We start from the raw sequence: 16,995 nt of genomic DNA on the forward strand, positions 1-16,995 counted from the left end.
CAGAAGTTGGTGTTCTAACCATAATTGTGTATTTACATATTACAAATTGACGAAGATTAAACATTTGGTACTTGTTGAAGGAGATTCATAGCCCAAACAGGTTTTCTTATCCTAATTGTAATAGGGGTAGATTATTCTAGACATCCTAGTCTTCATGAAAATATGATTCTTCGTACTAAGATATTGTGCTTGTTATTCTCTATAAATAGAGGCTCCTATTATCAATAGATTACACATCTACTTTGTCATAAATCTCTTTTTCCTACAACTCTTGGAGCACCAAAAACCTAAAACCCTTCTTTCCTCACCAGCACCCCCGTGAGCATTTCTTCTTGCGTCCTACACACCCTTACACCACCTCCCACACTTTGCTCCTGCTAGCTTGAAGCTTCAAGAACTCCTAACGCAAGATCGAGAACACACCAAGTATGATTTACTCAAAGTTGCTGCTTTCTTTAAATTCTTGTTTTCTGTATTAGGATAGTCTTATACCTCTTCTTCTACCTCTCACCTTTCTTGTAACATGATATTCTAAGCCAAACTGTGGGGATTCGTGCTATTCCGAACATTGGTTCATTAAGGATTTGAACAAGTTTAATTTGTTTCTAACCATTATTGCAAAATGCATTGTTTCAGTCTAATCCAAAACCCTTAGAAATTAATTTTTTGGTGGCTGTTTGTGCTTAGAAATTTATTTTATTTTTATGGAAGCATTTAAGGCTCTGAAATAATAGCTCGACTTCACTCCATTCACTACAAGAAAAATGGCCTTTTACAAGGATTTTTTTCCTTGTAAAAAACTGGAAATTCCTTGCATTAGCCCAAATGCAAGGAATATTCCTTGCATTTGAGTCCTTGCAAAAGAGCAAATACAAGAACCTAAAAATTCCTTGCATTTGAGTTCACAAATGCAAGGAATTTAACACCTGAGGTTAACTATGGTTAACTGATATATAAGGATAATTCCTTGCATATCATTCCTTGCATTTGGTATTAGAAAACATTTATAAAAAAAATTAAAACTGAATAAAAGAAATTACCACAAATGTCATTTTGAATTTTGTTTATTCCTTGAATTAAATACAATTAGTTCAAGTGTACATACAGACCAAAAAAAAGTGTACATAAAAAACTAATGCTACCCTTTCAAAAAAAAAAAATGATGCTACTAAGCTATAACAAGCTAGATTAGCAAAATCAAGATACATGTACACAAGTAGAGACACCAGAGCAAAAATTAGCAAAAATGCAAATCACTGAAGCTTGGGGTGAGTGTATTTTGGTGTGGGGAGAGTCATCCATACTCATCTACTCCCGAGATCACCTCAAAAGCTTTCTGTTTGAGCCTTCAAGTGGCCATGTCCTTGCTTCATTCTGAGAATATTGGAAGAAAACCAGTCATTAGAGTTTAGCGCTTATGTAACTTAGAATTGCAAACTGTTTAATACAGATCAAGCCATAAAGAAAACTCCAACTTGATGATCATATAATCTAATTAAGAAAGATGCTTAGTCATGTGAAAAGAGTCAATTTCATATAAACTAACAAATCATCAAACACTGAAATCCAATCATGTAAATAAAATTAAGTGGCTTCTTGAAGGAACACCTATTTAGGTACTTTACAGATATATTTAAGCCAAAATATTAAGTACAATTACAATGTTTCATTTAGGCGCAGCCAGAGTACCTTAGCATACAACTTAAGGAACCAACCCATACATACCAACCTCAGTTAATTACAATAAAACAACTAATTTCATAACAATCAATGTAAAAGTGCAGCAATAACAACCACAAATTGATGTAAAGTAAAGAACCAAGTTAATCTATATTTTATCCAATAATATTTCCTAACTTTCAATTTAGGCTTGTGTGTGTACATAAAAATTAAGTTTGATTTCTCACCTAACTACATCAGACAATATAGTCCAGCATGCACATATTTAGTGTCACAAAGAAATTGAATCCTTAAAAAAAAAAAAATGATACATTTCCAATACGAGGCAAAGCAGAATGGCAAGAATGAGATGTTTAAAGGTCAATCTCAAATTGGGATTTGCAACCCAATATTTCTACCACATATGTTTGGTATCTGTCATGAACAAAAACTAACTCAAACCCAATAAAATAAAGTCAATCTTCAATCATTGCTCCAAATATCAAAATCCAGCAAGTTACTTTGTAGACATTTTGCTGAAAGTGTACTGATAGTCCTCTAATTGACATGAATTAATTAATCCAACACTTTACACACAATGTATTTGCTTGACTAGTGCGTGCTCATTCTTTGAAAGCAATGGCTTGGCAGCCATGAATTCAATTAAAAGTTAGTAGCAAAATGCTTATGTAAATTCCATGAATTCAATTTTACTTATTTTCTATTGAATGCTTTAGTTAACCGTGCAAATTCTATATACCATTCTAAACTTGACATATGACTTAAATATAAACAACTTGGACAATGAATCTACTAATATAGGATGCCTACTTACTATGTCTTAGGACATTCTCCAAGAATGGAACTGCATAATAAACATAAATAGATCAGGTTATCATCCTACCACTCAAATATTTGTGCAACTACAAATATGGGCAACCAACCGTATAGGAAATGAAAGCAGTAGTAAGTACAGGGAATAGAAGCAGGACAAGATGCTTTGAAATATCATTGGGAAACTTCTCTTAAACAAGCCACTTAAGTTGGAATAAATCAATTATACACAATTACTATAAAATTCAAAAGGCAGGTATTATTCTTGGTATTTCCAACTCCATGAACATAGTTACTTGTTTGTTATCATCTCCACCATACTGAATCAGGATCGTCAAATTTTTACTCCCATACAAGCAAGATCCACCAAACGCAAATAGCATGATATATATATATGATGAACCTGATATGACAATCATAATTAGATTCAACCTCATGAACATCAAAAACAGAAAGCAACAAAATAGACAGCACTTAAGAATAAGAAAATAATACATGATGAATTATGATATATAGCAGTACTGTGGCTTTGCCAAGCGATCAAATGAAACTCAGTTCAAATATGTAAAAAGTTTGCAACTTCTTTGCTTTGCTATTTTTCAATTTCACAACCCATATTGAAGGGACATAAGGTTCAAATGCCTACCCAAAAAAGCATCCGATTGTGCATACTCGGAAACATTTAAATCCAAAAGAAACTAGCTAGGCTAAGTATTATTTCCTTAGAGAGCAAAATTTCATGAAGTGGTTGAAGTGTAAACAAATTAAACAAGTAAAAGAACCATTATTGAAGAACAAACCAGACCCACTTCATGTCTATAGGAAATCAAACTAAAATAAATAACTATGCATATATCCATAGACATTGAAACTGTGGAGGGACGAACAGCAAATTGATTACAATTTGGATAGAAGAAATGGGAAAAACAAAGTATACCAAACACCAAGTATGGATTGAAGTTTTTGTTTTAGGAAAACCCACAATGATTTGAACTTTCAGACAATGTAAAAAACTAAGACCATAAGCATGTACCAGTAACAAAGGTGAAAGTCCTTAAAAACTTAGTTTTCCGGCAAGTGCTTAGTCCAACAAACATGTAAAATCAAAGAAAATTTCAAACCCAAGTAAAGTAATGTAAAGAATTGAACTTTGAAACCAGAATTGATCAATTGGAAGAGAAATTGCATACCCAAAAACCAAAGAAATGGGAGCGAAAAAGTAAAGCCCTCTTGTGTATTGTGTTCCTCTTCATAGTCTCTACAAAACAAAAAGAATTTCAGTGTATCAAAAGAAATATTAATTTAATGGCCACCAAGTCAGAATGGGCTTTGGACCTATTACCATTGCACAAAGACTTTGAATTTGTTAAAGTAGTCAAAGAAGAACTCAAAAATGACCAAAGATATGATGTGGGTTTTACTCAGTCAGTAGATTTTTCGAGATAAAGCTATACAGAAAATGAAAGAGTTTTACCATCAGCTATTCAGAGATTAAACCCAGAAGTGAAATTGAAAGGTCAATCTCAGAAATTAAACCCATAAAAAACTCTTGGAAGAAAATTTAAATCCATGAGAAGAGAGACCTTAAAAGTTTTCAGCAACAAGAGACCAAATGAAGGTGGCAATGATGACGGCGACGCTTGAAATCGAGAAACTAGCTTCAATTTGGGAATGGGTATTCATTTGTAGTACCAGATCCGCACAAAGACGGTAGACATGTGTGGTTGAGGTATTCAGGGATATGGGGATCTTCTTCAACATGGAGTAAGAGAGAGATTTTTGTTAGTTTTCTCCAATAGCCAAGTGATAGACCCGATGTGTCAATAGTGAAGGGTTGGGCAAGGAATTAACTTGGAAGTCTTTGCATTTAGATTTCCAATGCAATGATTATGAAGGTATATACAATGACCTTACCACTTTTTGGATTTCAAAATATTAAATACAAGGACTTGTTACATTCTTTGTACATGCCAAGAGCCAAAAGTAAGGACATGTAGTATTCTTTGGATAATGCCATCAAATGCAAGGAATTTTGGCTCCTTGTATTACAACCCATTGCATATGACAAAATTTGTTGTAGTGATTGGACATTACTCAAGTATATGGTTGAAAATAACCCAAGAAATTTATAGATTACGCTTGAAGAGCACTTTGGGAGTATCCACGACTCCGAACTCCCCGAACATCACGAAAAGTGGAACAATTTCCACTTCACTGACTTTAGGTCCATGCTTGATTACAATTTGGAATCCTTTTACATCAAATCAATAATGCATTTTTGTAATCAGATTATTACTGAAGGGAAATTGATTGAGAAAACTCTCTCTACTTTCATGTCTCTGCTATGATGATAACCAAGCAATATTGATTGATATCCAAGCTGGATGGATCACGACATTTCATCATCAGTCGATTTCAGCGATGTCCGTTGCTAAAAAGAACAACAAAATTCTTATGAAGAATTATAATTCCTGACCCAATAGAACTAAGGGTATTCCGGAGTAGAATTTTAATGAAGCCCCTAAGGGAGGTTGTTGTGAGTGAAACCGCAAACCTAAAGGGGAATTGAGTTGGACGATATTGTCTACACGATCGCTCAACATTGGAAGGAAGCCACTGGAATAACCAGCGGAACCACAACAGTGGAAGCGGCCATGTAGAGGTGGGAAACGGGCAGGCCCGGCCCATTTTAAGCGGGCCTAGTCGTGCTTGATGCCGTGCTTGGGCCGGCCCATTTATTATCTTGCCGGGCTCGTGCCGGCCCATTTACTTAAACATTAAGCCTGGCTCGGCCCATGGCCAGTGTCATGCCCCTGATTTTTAACGCAAATAAAAATCGATATATAACCCCATAATTATACATGTGTGAACGTTCGGCCATCAATACAAAATACCTGGAAAACTTTTTCCCTTATACAACATACATTTTGATGTCCTGAACCCACTATATCAATATTGACCCACCCACAGAGTCATATATTACATAAGCTTACGAATTAAATTGCCAACAACAAGATAAAACGTAAAAGCTCCTCAGAGTTTACTACAAAGTGGAAGTCATAACAATGGCAAACCCAATCAAATTTGCTTCCTACCAGTTCTGCTGCCAACAGGATACCTCAGCTTCATCCACGATTTCCCTGACTTGCAAGATTAACCCCTACACCGTTTGAATAGTGCACCGGGTTGTCACACAACAAACCCGGTAAGTTTTTGCAAGCCCGTATGAGTAACTCAAAACAACTCACACCAAATCACGGGATAAAAGCCCGCACAACTCAGGCCAAACACGAGGAAAACCTTTCGACTCGGGGATAAGGAAAACATACCATGCTTCCCAAAACAATACTCTTTTCCAAAAAGGAAAATACAAAAGTCACACCGTGACAAAATCATATAAATCGTTAACCTAACAATTCAAATATTATTAATCGATCCATCCTGGATAAAACACATGAGCACATCAATCATACCTATCGTTAACCTAATAATAGCATATGATTCACAAGTCCTCCCAGGACATTTAAAAGAAAGAATATCCGAAACTCTCTTTTAAAAACACGTATTCATGAGCATCAGATAGCTCCCCACTACCCCCCATGATGTACCAACAACAAATCAGTCCAACCTAGACACACAACACATCAACACAGATTCACCACGAAGCCACTAATACATGAATACATATGTATATATATATACCCCACAATATATATATATATATACACACACACACACACACACAGTCATCCACTCAGAAATGCCACTAATACCATCTAAAGTCACAGTTAATCCCATACTCCAAGACAATATGGTAACTAGGCTCATAACACAGATAAATCATTGGTCACCATCTGCAACCTATCACCATCTGTGACTCTTGGTTTTCAGACCCTGTCTGGTCTTAGAACCAACCGTTGGTCACCATCTGCCACCCATGCTTTTCAGACCCCATCTAGTCTCAAGTCAATGTTAAGTAAGTCACCCCTGACCTAAAAAAGTTACGACCATCTAGTTCCGGCTTACCTAATCCCTGCTCACCATCTGTGACCCTTGGTACAAGGACTAATACATTTAAAATGAGTCACGCTTGACTCCAAAATGTAACATCAAACTCAATAACTTTCAAACAATAGAAAACATCTTTTTCCACAATATTGTTTCTATAAAAAGTTTCATTCAACAATAATATGAACCCATCATGCATATTATTCATCACACATCATCCACAAGAATATATATATTTCACGTAAATATATATATACGTAGTCATTCGCTCAGGAATGCCTACTAATACCAACTATAGTTTGCAGTTAAATAATTAACGCCAAAACGATAAAGGTAATTCCGTTCATTAATGAACCTTATGAGATTACTCACCTCGAAACTCCTGTTGCGTCTTCAATACAAAACAAATCAGCCAGCCCACAAAACGACCGTCCAAGAATACTTTTCAAGTACCTAATCACAATCGGTTTCCACTTAGTAACAATTCACAAACGATTTAAGTCTGAAACCCTTGTTTTGAACTAAAATCCCCAAAGTGACGCCAATCAAGGCGAAACCACATCCGAGACCACCCAATGTCTCCAGAATACATCTACGATCGATATGCCAAAACCACAAGTCGATCGGACGCTCGAATTCTCACGGATCGAAACATCGAATGGTCTGAAACCGCAAAAACCCTAACATGCTCATACGATCTCCAAAAATTACAAACAATATATCGAAATGCTCGTATCGACGAGTAGATCGAACTCAGGAAAAGAAACTATCCCTGAGGTGGCCGGAAACTGCCGGAAAACACCACCACAATGGCGACACCGCCGCCGGACCAAAGTCGGAATTTGACAAAACTCCCAACACCAAAGTTCTTCATCTCAACTCCAATTTAAACTTTCATAACTAACACAAAGTCAAAATCATAGCCGTTTGGCTGGAATTTACCTCGCAACATCTGAAATTCGATGAACCCTAGAATTTCAAAGCTTCTATTCGTCCTCCACAAGTGAAATCGTCCCAAGCCGCTTTGGGAGAAGCATCAACGTTCTATGGGCTTCAAAAGCCCTCAAGAACCACAGGCAAAGGTGGCCGGAATCGGAAGTTCCGATCTGGGTTCGAAGCATCGCCGCCGCCAAACTTCTTGGCCTTGCACCGCCCTCCACAGCTCGTTTCATGCTCCAATTCTTCCACAGACCTCAAGAGGGGTTTGAGGCAAAGAGAACCCACTTTGAATCGCGTCCTATGGTGGCCGGAGGAGAGAGAACGAAGCCGGCGAAGTGGAGAGGCCACTCGTGCTAGGGGAGAGAGAAAATTGAGCTGGGTTTTCGTTTTTGGAAATCTGGCCTTATTTGCAATTTCCGGAAAGTTTCGTCCTTTTATACCAAAATAGAAAGTTTTTCCGAAGCCCATAACTTCTTCATACGAACTCTGATTTCCGCGTTCCACATGTCCACGAACTCGTATCGACGCGCTCTACAACTTTTGTGAAGGAAGTTTTTGGAGAATCCCAATGAATAAAAAGTCAACTCTTGTGCCCCCCCTAAAATGGCGCTTCCCGAATAATTATTCTCCCGAAACACTTCCGCTCCATCCACGAGCCACGAAACCATCCAATAATTACTAATTTAAATTCCGGAAAATCCTCGGAAAGTAAATACGAATTTCCGGGGCATCACAGCCCGAGCCCATGTCGTGCCGGGCCGTGCTCGTGCCTACCCACTATAAAGCACGATTTTAAAATCTTAATTTGAACAAATAAAAATTAATTTTATTTAACTATTTAGAAAATTAAAATAAATTAAGTTCTACAATGTTTTTCTTAATCTTAGCTTTTTAAGATTAGATTTCTAATAATTTTTTATATTCCACTGTAAGAAAGAAAGAAAAAAAACCTCAAAATATATTGTTTTTAGTATATTATTGTGAGATTAATCTTTATTAATATAATGAAGATTTAGTATCTATTATTCTTTCCTTCATTCTATAGTTGTATTATTATATGATTAGTCTTTATTAATAAACATATATGTAATATTTAGAAAAAATACTTATGTCAAAACAAGGATATAATGTTTTGTTTCATTATTTTAGCAATATAAAAGAAAACATTTGTGGAATTGTTATGAGATTTTAAATAAAAAGGTCTTATATTCAAATCTCATCATTGTAGTTTTTTATATTTTTAAAAACAAAATGAAATTTTGTATTTGTAACGGGCCGGCCCACAATATGTCGTGCTCGGGCCGTGTCGGGGCCATTACGGGCTCTGGCCGGGCCAGGCCAATGGGCCAATATTCTTAGGCCCAGCCCGACCCGTTATTCTAACGTGCTCGGGTGGTGCCGGGCCACTAAAGGGCTTGGGCCATGCCGGGCCGCTTTTAAGTGTGTTGGGCCCGTGCCGTGCTCGTGCTTAGTAGCCCGTTTTCCACCTCTACGGCCATGGATAGTGAGGAGCCGCCACCAATGATAGCGCCGCTGGCCTAGGGCTCATGGAACGTGTGCGAATTCTGCAACTCAATCAATGAGGGACAACCAAATATTGAGTAATAATGAGATGTGTTTCCAATTTGAAGCATTCGATCATTGGAAAAATATATATAGAGCACCAAATGTGGTAGCTAACGCATACAAGATCGTGAAAAACGCAAGAGAATCCCATCATGTCGAATATGCATGGTGAAAATGTTGAGCTTGAGGTTGCAAACTTCAACTCTGCCAAAATCGATGACATGGAAGTCGCTGATTTTGATTAGAACCTTTTTATATCCAAGGATGATTGTAATGATATTTGCCATATTTATAAAATATTGGTCTTACCTTACCTTCAAATAGGCTCATCCAATTAAATGTCACTACTACAAAAATTTATTCACACAACACTCTTTAGACAAGAGAATAACGGTCGACTGTTGTCTAATAATATGAAGTTTTATTGTGTTAATGCTAACAAATTGAAAATTTTTGGAAACTTTTTCTTTAGAACTTTATCACACAACACTATTACACTTTCTCTGTTGTATGAATGTAAAATTTAGCGATAGATTTCCCTCCATCATTGCACTCAAAATTTAGCAAAATATGTGGTAAAAGGTACAACATTTTAATTGTTTATGTTTTATGACTAAAAATTGGGCGTCAAATTTTGACTCGCTTCTAGGCTGTAAAATTATGCGTGTTTCCACTGGGTGTACCCAGTGCAAGATGCAAAAATTGGTACAACAAATTGTAGTAATCTTTTGTCTGAACGAGAAATATAGGCAGAAAAGTTTCCATTTTGGCTCAAATCTATTTGATCCTTCCCACCAAATCTAGGCAAGGCGGCAAAATTTGGGAAAAAAAAAGTGGGAAGTTTAACTTTCGAAGAAAAAATAAGGCGAGCCAAGCAAACTATTGCTCCTGTTTTTGTAAGTCATCCTCATAGGGTTATTAGGACACCTCGAAAAAAAAAGTATCCTTATATCGTGTCTTTGTAGCCCATAATTGTAGTAGTGAAGTATGGTAATTTCGGTTTCTACAAACCCAAATCACCATAGAAATCCACAAAACTCTTAGAAACTTGAAGAACAAAGGCTTGAGGTGACGAAACTAAGGTGTGATTGATCAAAGATGTATAGACTATTCGGTTTTAGAACAAAATCCAAGAAGCTATACACTTTTCTTTACACAAAAACTGAGAACTATGAACTACATGATAAAGAACTATGGAAAATGGAGAGAGAAAGGAGATGAAATGGAGGAATGAACCCAAACAATCTAGTTCTTTCCGTAAGAATAAGCTAGACCACCATCCTATTAGCTACACATGCTTCTTAGTTACAAAAGATTATCAAGCTTAAGTTTCCGATTTCATTAATTTCTACCACATGCTTCTAAGTAACAAATCCATAAACACATATAAGAAAGCATTAAAGTATAGTAACTAAAGGATTTAAAACATGCATATTCATCAAAAATATGGCATCAAATTGTTTCATACATGAGTTTAGCTAGGGCTAAGGCCTAGCCCAAAATTTATTCCTCTCACAACCCATAGTTACATACATCAAACCCATAAACATAATAATATCAAGGAAAAGAGAGGAAGAGTGGAGAAAGTGGTTGGTTACCAAACTAGCTCCCCTTGATGCAAAACTAGTGAGAGATGTTTCAGAGTATGGAAATTTCGGTTCTTTCAAACCAAAATTGTCATACAAATCCATAAAACTCTTAGAAACTTAAAGAACAAAGGCTTGAGATGACGAAAATAAGGTGCGATTGATCAAAGATGTATAGACTCTTCAGTTTTAGAACAAAACCCAAGAAGCTATATACTTTTCTATACACAAAAGCTAAGAACTATGAACTACATGATAAAGACTATGGAAAATGGAGAGGAAATTGAGAGAGAAAGGAGATGAAATGGATGAAGGAAAACATTAAAAACATCCAAAGTGAGGGGAGGGTCTATATATAGGCCAAAAGTGATGAATGGAGGGTAGAGATAAAAAAAATGAATGGTTGGATGTGGTGGACAAATGTGTGAGCACAAAATGTAGATCTAGTCTTTAAGTCCACATGAAAATGACTTAAAAGCCCATAGATATTTTGGTGGAGAAGATAAAGTAACGGTAGGAGGCTCATTGTGCAAGGAAACAGAGCAATAAATGAGTGACAAAAGTGTAAGACGTAAGATGCAAGAGGGGGACCACTTGTCATATTTAAAATTTTGAATTATATTTCAAATTTTGAATTTCAAAACAACCTACTCCACATCTTCCAACCTAAAGTCTCTAACCCTAGTTAACAGCTCGTCCTTACCCTTCACATATGTTCTTGGCTGGTCAACTTGGTCGAAATCCGTTGTTGCCCAGCATTGACCCCCTTTTCGTCATTTTGCGCACTTTCTTCTCTTTTTTTCCTTCAATTCAATCTCAACAAAGACTTTGAAATTGGCCTTCGGTTTCTTCATAACAAAATTTCATCCACTTATCTAGATCATCCTAATAAATTTTCAGGGCCTAGTAAGCCTTGGTTTGACCGGAAATGCTATTCGAATCCGTACAGGTCCGGTTTCACAGTTTTTGTCTTCTAGTGCAGAAATTTGTACTGATCTTTTGAAGGCTTTACACTCTTAACCAGGTCTTTCACTCTTCATAAGAAATGATCCTCAGGATATCTAGAATTTTTCTGTAAAATTTCAGCTTATTTGGAGTTCATTTGGTCAGTCTGCCGCTTCTTCTTCCTTGCCCAGCTTGGTTTCTACTAGTCGGAGTAGGAAAATGTGCTAAGATTGACTTTTTAGGGCATTTCCAAGCTTTTCCATCATTTTCTAGCAGGATAAAGAAAGCACAATATATATATATATATATATATATATATATAAATAAACGCAAAGATTAAGAAAAAGTACAAGATTAGGAGAATAATTAATCGGTAATTATGGACCTAACACGCGGCGCGTTAGCGGTGATCACGGGCTGAGCAGGAGCTCAAGCAGTAGCCAGTCTGATGGTGGTTCCATAGGTAACACCCTTGGCAGTGTTGAGGCTTCTGGCGGCTATATGACCATGGCTCATTATAGCTAATTATGCTTAGGCAAATACTTATGTAAGTAAAAAGAGTTTTATGTTCATCTGTGCCTATTGATTTTTCATTGATCAATTTTGAATTATTTATGATGCATGTGCTTCATGGTTGTTTAAAAAGGTAGAACTGTTTTGGTAATAATTTTTTGTTAGCCCCATTTTTTTTTTTTTTTTGAATGCGAAAAGACTATGATTGAAGGTAGAAGCCTTTAGGGCATCCAGAGTTTACAACGTCAAAACGAAGTGCGCAAGAGGCACTTCTCGGTAAAGACACTACTACAAAAATTGAATTAGACGATGTCTAAAAACTGTCGTCAGATAGGGAGGCTGACTATCGTATATCTCGGTGACGTTTGATGAAGGTCGATTTAGAGAACTGTTGTCTGAAGGGCTCGACATATCTCGACAGCATTAACTGTTGTGTGAACTTTACTCAGATGACGGGCAACTTTAGCAATCGTTGTGTGATTGCGATTAAGAGGTCCCTTTATTTTATGCTCCTTGTGTGAATTTTATTTAGGCGATAGTTTTTATTTTGTAGCCGTCATGACTATTGTATACATTTGACAATTCTTTTGACAGAAAGTGTGGTGTGAAGACTAACAATTAAACGTATTTGTGCTTTGAGACAACACGTTGTGCTATAACATGTTAGACAATAGTTTTTATTTATTCTTGTTGTCTAATTGTTACAAAAGTTCTAAACAATCAAATTAACTCAAATCGCACCATATACAAAATGTATTCAGTAAATTGATATCAATGAAAGAGTCAACAAATTCATTTCCTCCAAGGATATGAAATACTACAAGTTGAAACCATAAAACCAAAAGCTACTTGTAGATGAGCATAACACATTAGTCGTTTGAACTCTCTGGTGGCACCTCCCCAAACTGCAGCACCCTGTCTATGTACAATGGCCAAATAAGTCCCCACTGGCAACCATTGCACAAAGCTTTCAACCCAGTACTCTTAAGTAAATACAACAATTCACTATTAAAATGTTGATATAAGATAGATGGGTCACATAATCGGGGGAGACAGAGAAAGAGAATAATGGGTCATCTCTGGTATACATGTAATCGTCTGGTGCAATTCAATGAAAAATAAGTCAAAATTTATAATGAACCAGGAACAGCTCAAAAAGAATGTATAGGTTACAAAACCAACAACAAACGTCAAGGATAACAAACCTGGAGGGTGGTATCTAAAGAACAGGAAAAGTGTATTATCCACTGCAAGAACAGCATCATTAACCTGCACAACAGAAGCACACTCTTAAATATAAGTTCATAACTTATACATGCAGTGAAGTACATACACTCAAATATCAGGTTTTCATACGAGTACTAAAATATTTAGCGAAAAAAATGCCTATGGGGAGTCTCAAAGTACATAAAAATGTCACTGAAAGACAATCTACAAGAATCTAAACAACTCCAAATTTTTTCTTTCATTCTGCCTTCTACCATTTACTAGACTCATTGGACTGAATTATGAATTCCATTTACAGTCATAACAATATGTGAAGACTGTTTCTGAAATTCACGTATCACCTTTGCTTGCTTTGTAGGAGCTTTTGCTGCAACATGATGAACTTGTTACTCAATAAGCTTAATTTCACTCACTAGGACAATGGGAAGTAATATGGAAAAGTAACATTTTCTTGGACTTTATTTACAAGGGAAAAGAAATTGTTTAACAAAAAGATTAAAAAAAAAAAAAAAGATAACTGATGGCTTGGATCAACATGAGTGATGAATGATGACAGGGCTTCTTTCAAACTAATGCTTCTTATTGGAGCCAGTTTTAACATCTTGCAACATACTGTTACATAAAAGTTATAACAACAAACTAAATCAGTATAACCTTATTCATAACTGCCATTGCCTTACTGGCACCTTTCATGCCAGCAGCAACAGATGACTAGGTGTGCATTGCCTATAAGTGGATATAAATTTTACTACGAGCACAACAGACCAGGGGAAAAAATTGAATCCGGATGAATCTCATATAAAGATATAGAGTTGACAGTCGACCTGTGTATGAGTTGCTATTACTCTCATTTGAACCCTATTTTCTTGCAAGTTAGATATATGTTGCCTAAGCCTAATTAGTTGCTTGGCCAGTATTTTAGTTGCTGCCTGCATAATTCAACGAAAAAGGCTTAACCATATACAAATTATCTATGTATGACAAAATGCAATTTGCGGTCATTGAGTATTCTTGGACTGATGATAATAATCGAATACAACATAGAACATACCTCATTTCCTATTTTAGCAGTTCTCTTTATCTCAGCAACTTCCTGACAGGACAGTAAAATATATTCAATCTAAAGACAATTAAACTAAAAAACTGTTAACCAAGTAAGAGTGCCTACTGGAAGCTTCTGACATACTTCTAATTGCAATGCTCCAATTTCCTTCTTTATCCTTGTATCAAAATGGGGAAGTAAAAGTAAATATGAGGATCAAATTGATGCTAGCACATGCCCATTTGTTCTAATAGAGCACTATCATAAAGCCAATTAAACAATCTACAATGCAATATCCAATATGTATTGTTTGTCATTTTAACCCTCCAATTCATATAGTCTAATTATTTTGTTAGAAAAGTCTTCTGCAACGAGATAGTCTACAAGTATAATTTACTATAATCTAAATCTAGAAGCATATTTGCTCCAACAAGATAAAGAAGTTATATATTTAAATAAAATTTATAATGCAAGTTGTATATACAAGATGAGAAATTAATGGAAAACTAGATTCCTCTCTCTGGCCAACTCTACGTAAAACAAAGGGTAGCAAAATCACAAATTTACAAGCCATTCAAATATAACATGATCTTTAATTGTTCTTTCCATCATGATGGAATAGTAGCTAGCCTCACATAGAAAGACAACTTTATGCATATAAGAAATAATGTAAGGCTTAAGAAACTCCAATTACCTGTGATGAAAGAAGTGCTTGGCTTCTTTTGGTAGCTTGCATTTGGACGTAGTACTCCTTGAACTCAACCGGGCAGATTCTACCAAGATCCACCATGTCCTCTTCATCACGCTGCAAAAGAAAATAGTTTTCTTATAGGCTTGTATCACTTAAATAACTGGTTTCAACAACCATACACACATATGGATCTGTTTTAATTGTGCACAGAATCCCCGAAATTAACCCCATTTCCGCAGAATCCAATCACAACCTCCCTGAAATCAATCAATCTCCACAAAATCCAAAACGCAAATTCAAGACTAATTGAAGAAAACCAAACACTAAAGATCGGATTTTGAAACTGAACAGATTAGGGGAAATCAAAAATTGAGAGAAAGATGAAGCAGATACCTGGTTGGAGACCTCGACGTGCACCTCTGTTTTGAGGAATTGAGCCAAGCTCTCATCCTCGTCCTCTGATATCATCATGCTGGTGGCCAGAGATTGAAAAACTTGTAAAGCTCTTCAAAGCTGAGGCCACTAGCATGCTCCAAAACCTTTCATGTCTTGTCGGTGTATTTCAGATCCACCACCACTCTGTGCTTGAATCTAGAAATTCCTCTTCTTCTAGTTACTCATCGATTCTCCAATTTAATTCCTCCGATTCGAAAAATCTCACAAAACCTAGGTGTCAATCTTGGCCTGAAATCCAAGGCCTTCTCCCCCCCGCTTGTCGTATTCAATGACCCAGTGGAGGAATCACCTTACAGGGCAAACTCTCGAAGTAGATCGAGGTGGGCGAGATCTTCTTCCCGTCGGAGGTGTAGTAACCATGGGTCAAGTGACCGCCGGAGGGGAGCCCATGATGCGGTCGTGGGGATGGAACATGGCGGTGTAGTAGCGGTTGCCGAGCATGCCTTCAGATCGACGGAGAGGAAGACGGCCTCTTGGATTATGGTCATTGATGGCCTTCAGGGGCTGTTACCAGAGATGGTGAGGGAGCATAGCCTCTGCCATGACGATGTCAAGCGAAGAGTGAAGCCCGACAATTGGTTAGAGAGACTGGTTTTGGTTTGAAAGTGAAGCCTGAGCGAAGAGTGAAGTTTTGGTTTTGGGGAGACGCTGTCGAGAGTGATGAGCTTTGGGTTTTGGCTCTGGGTCTGTGTCGAGAAAGAGTGAGGCGCTGTTGAGAAAGTGAGGAATGAGTTTTGGTTTCTTGTTTTTTTTTTTACTCAAGTGTTGGGATTTCCAGCCTGGTTATATCAATTTGGACAAGCTCTACCAATTTAGACAAGGACTCACACACCAGAATTTTATAAAAATGTGGTCTGAATGCAGCTCTATAAAATTGTAATTTATCTTCTATCAATTTGATTTCCCTCATTGGAGAGTTGGAGAAAAATGGTGGGAAATCTCCTTCCTTTCTACCAAACATATTAATCAGACCAAAGTTTTATTGTTTCTCATCGTATGATTAATACATGTTGGGAGAAAATTTTGGGTTTGAGATGGGGTTTGGCACCACAAACGTGGTGGGAAACTTGCCGCTCAATTTTTTAAGGTCATACAACAGTTTTATCCTTAAATATCTTCTAAACTAGTTCATAGCTCCCTATCAAATGAGGGATTTTATAAAAACGACAGAAAACTATGATGCGTCGTCTGAGAGGTGTCGTTTGATTCAATTTTTGTAGTAGTGAGAAGTGGTCCATTAAAGACCATCTGAGGAGTTATGACCTAAGTTTGCTAGAGCATCAGCAACAAAATTTGCCTCACGTAGTACATGAACAAAAGTAATGGAAGTAAAACTAGAAGCTAATTGCCAAATATCCTGAATTATCTTGCTGATTCTCTAAAGGGGGTTGCTTATGCCTTTCACAACATCAATAACTAATTTTGAGTCTCCTTCAGCCTGTATTTATGTGAATCCCAGCTGTCTGGCTAGCACAAGGCTATTTCTCAAAGCCATTGCTTCAATTAAAGGTACACTGGGAGTTCCAAAT

General features: G+C 36.8%; 1 long non-coding RNA gene and 1 pseudogene across 1 annotated transcript; both read right to left on the bottom strand.

The window, feature by feature from the left end:
• Nucleotides 1–1,154: 1,154 nt before the first annotated feature.
• LOC121051696 lies at nucleotides 1,155–4,268 on the bottom strand. The gene is made up of 4 exons (XR_005806511.1): nucleotides 4,077–4,268; nucleotides 3,684–3,751; nucleotides 2,495–2,524; nucleotides 1,155–1,374 (listed from the first exon to the last, which is right to left on the bottom strand). It is a non-coding gene; the product is annotated as an uncharacterized LOC121051696 (long non-coding RNA).
• Nucleotides 4,269–13,916: 9,648 nt separating this feature from the next.
• Nucleotides 13,917–15,481, bottom strand: LOC112198616 (annotated as a pseudogene).
• Nucleotides 15,482–16,995: the final 1,514 nt, after the last annotated feature.

The sequence above is a fragment of the Rosa chinensis genome, chromosome 1 (assembly GCF_002994745.2).
Source record: "Rosa chinensis cultivar Old Blush chromosome 1, RchiOBHm-V2, whole genome shotgun sequence".
Classification (NCBI taxonomy): Eukaryota; Viridiplantae; Streptophyta; class Magnoliopsida; order Rosales; family Rosaceae; genus Rosa; species Rosa chinensis.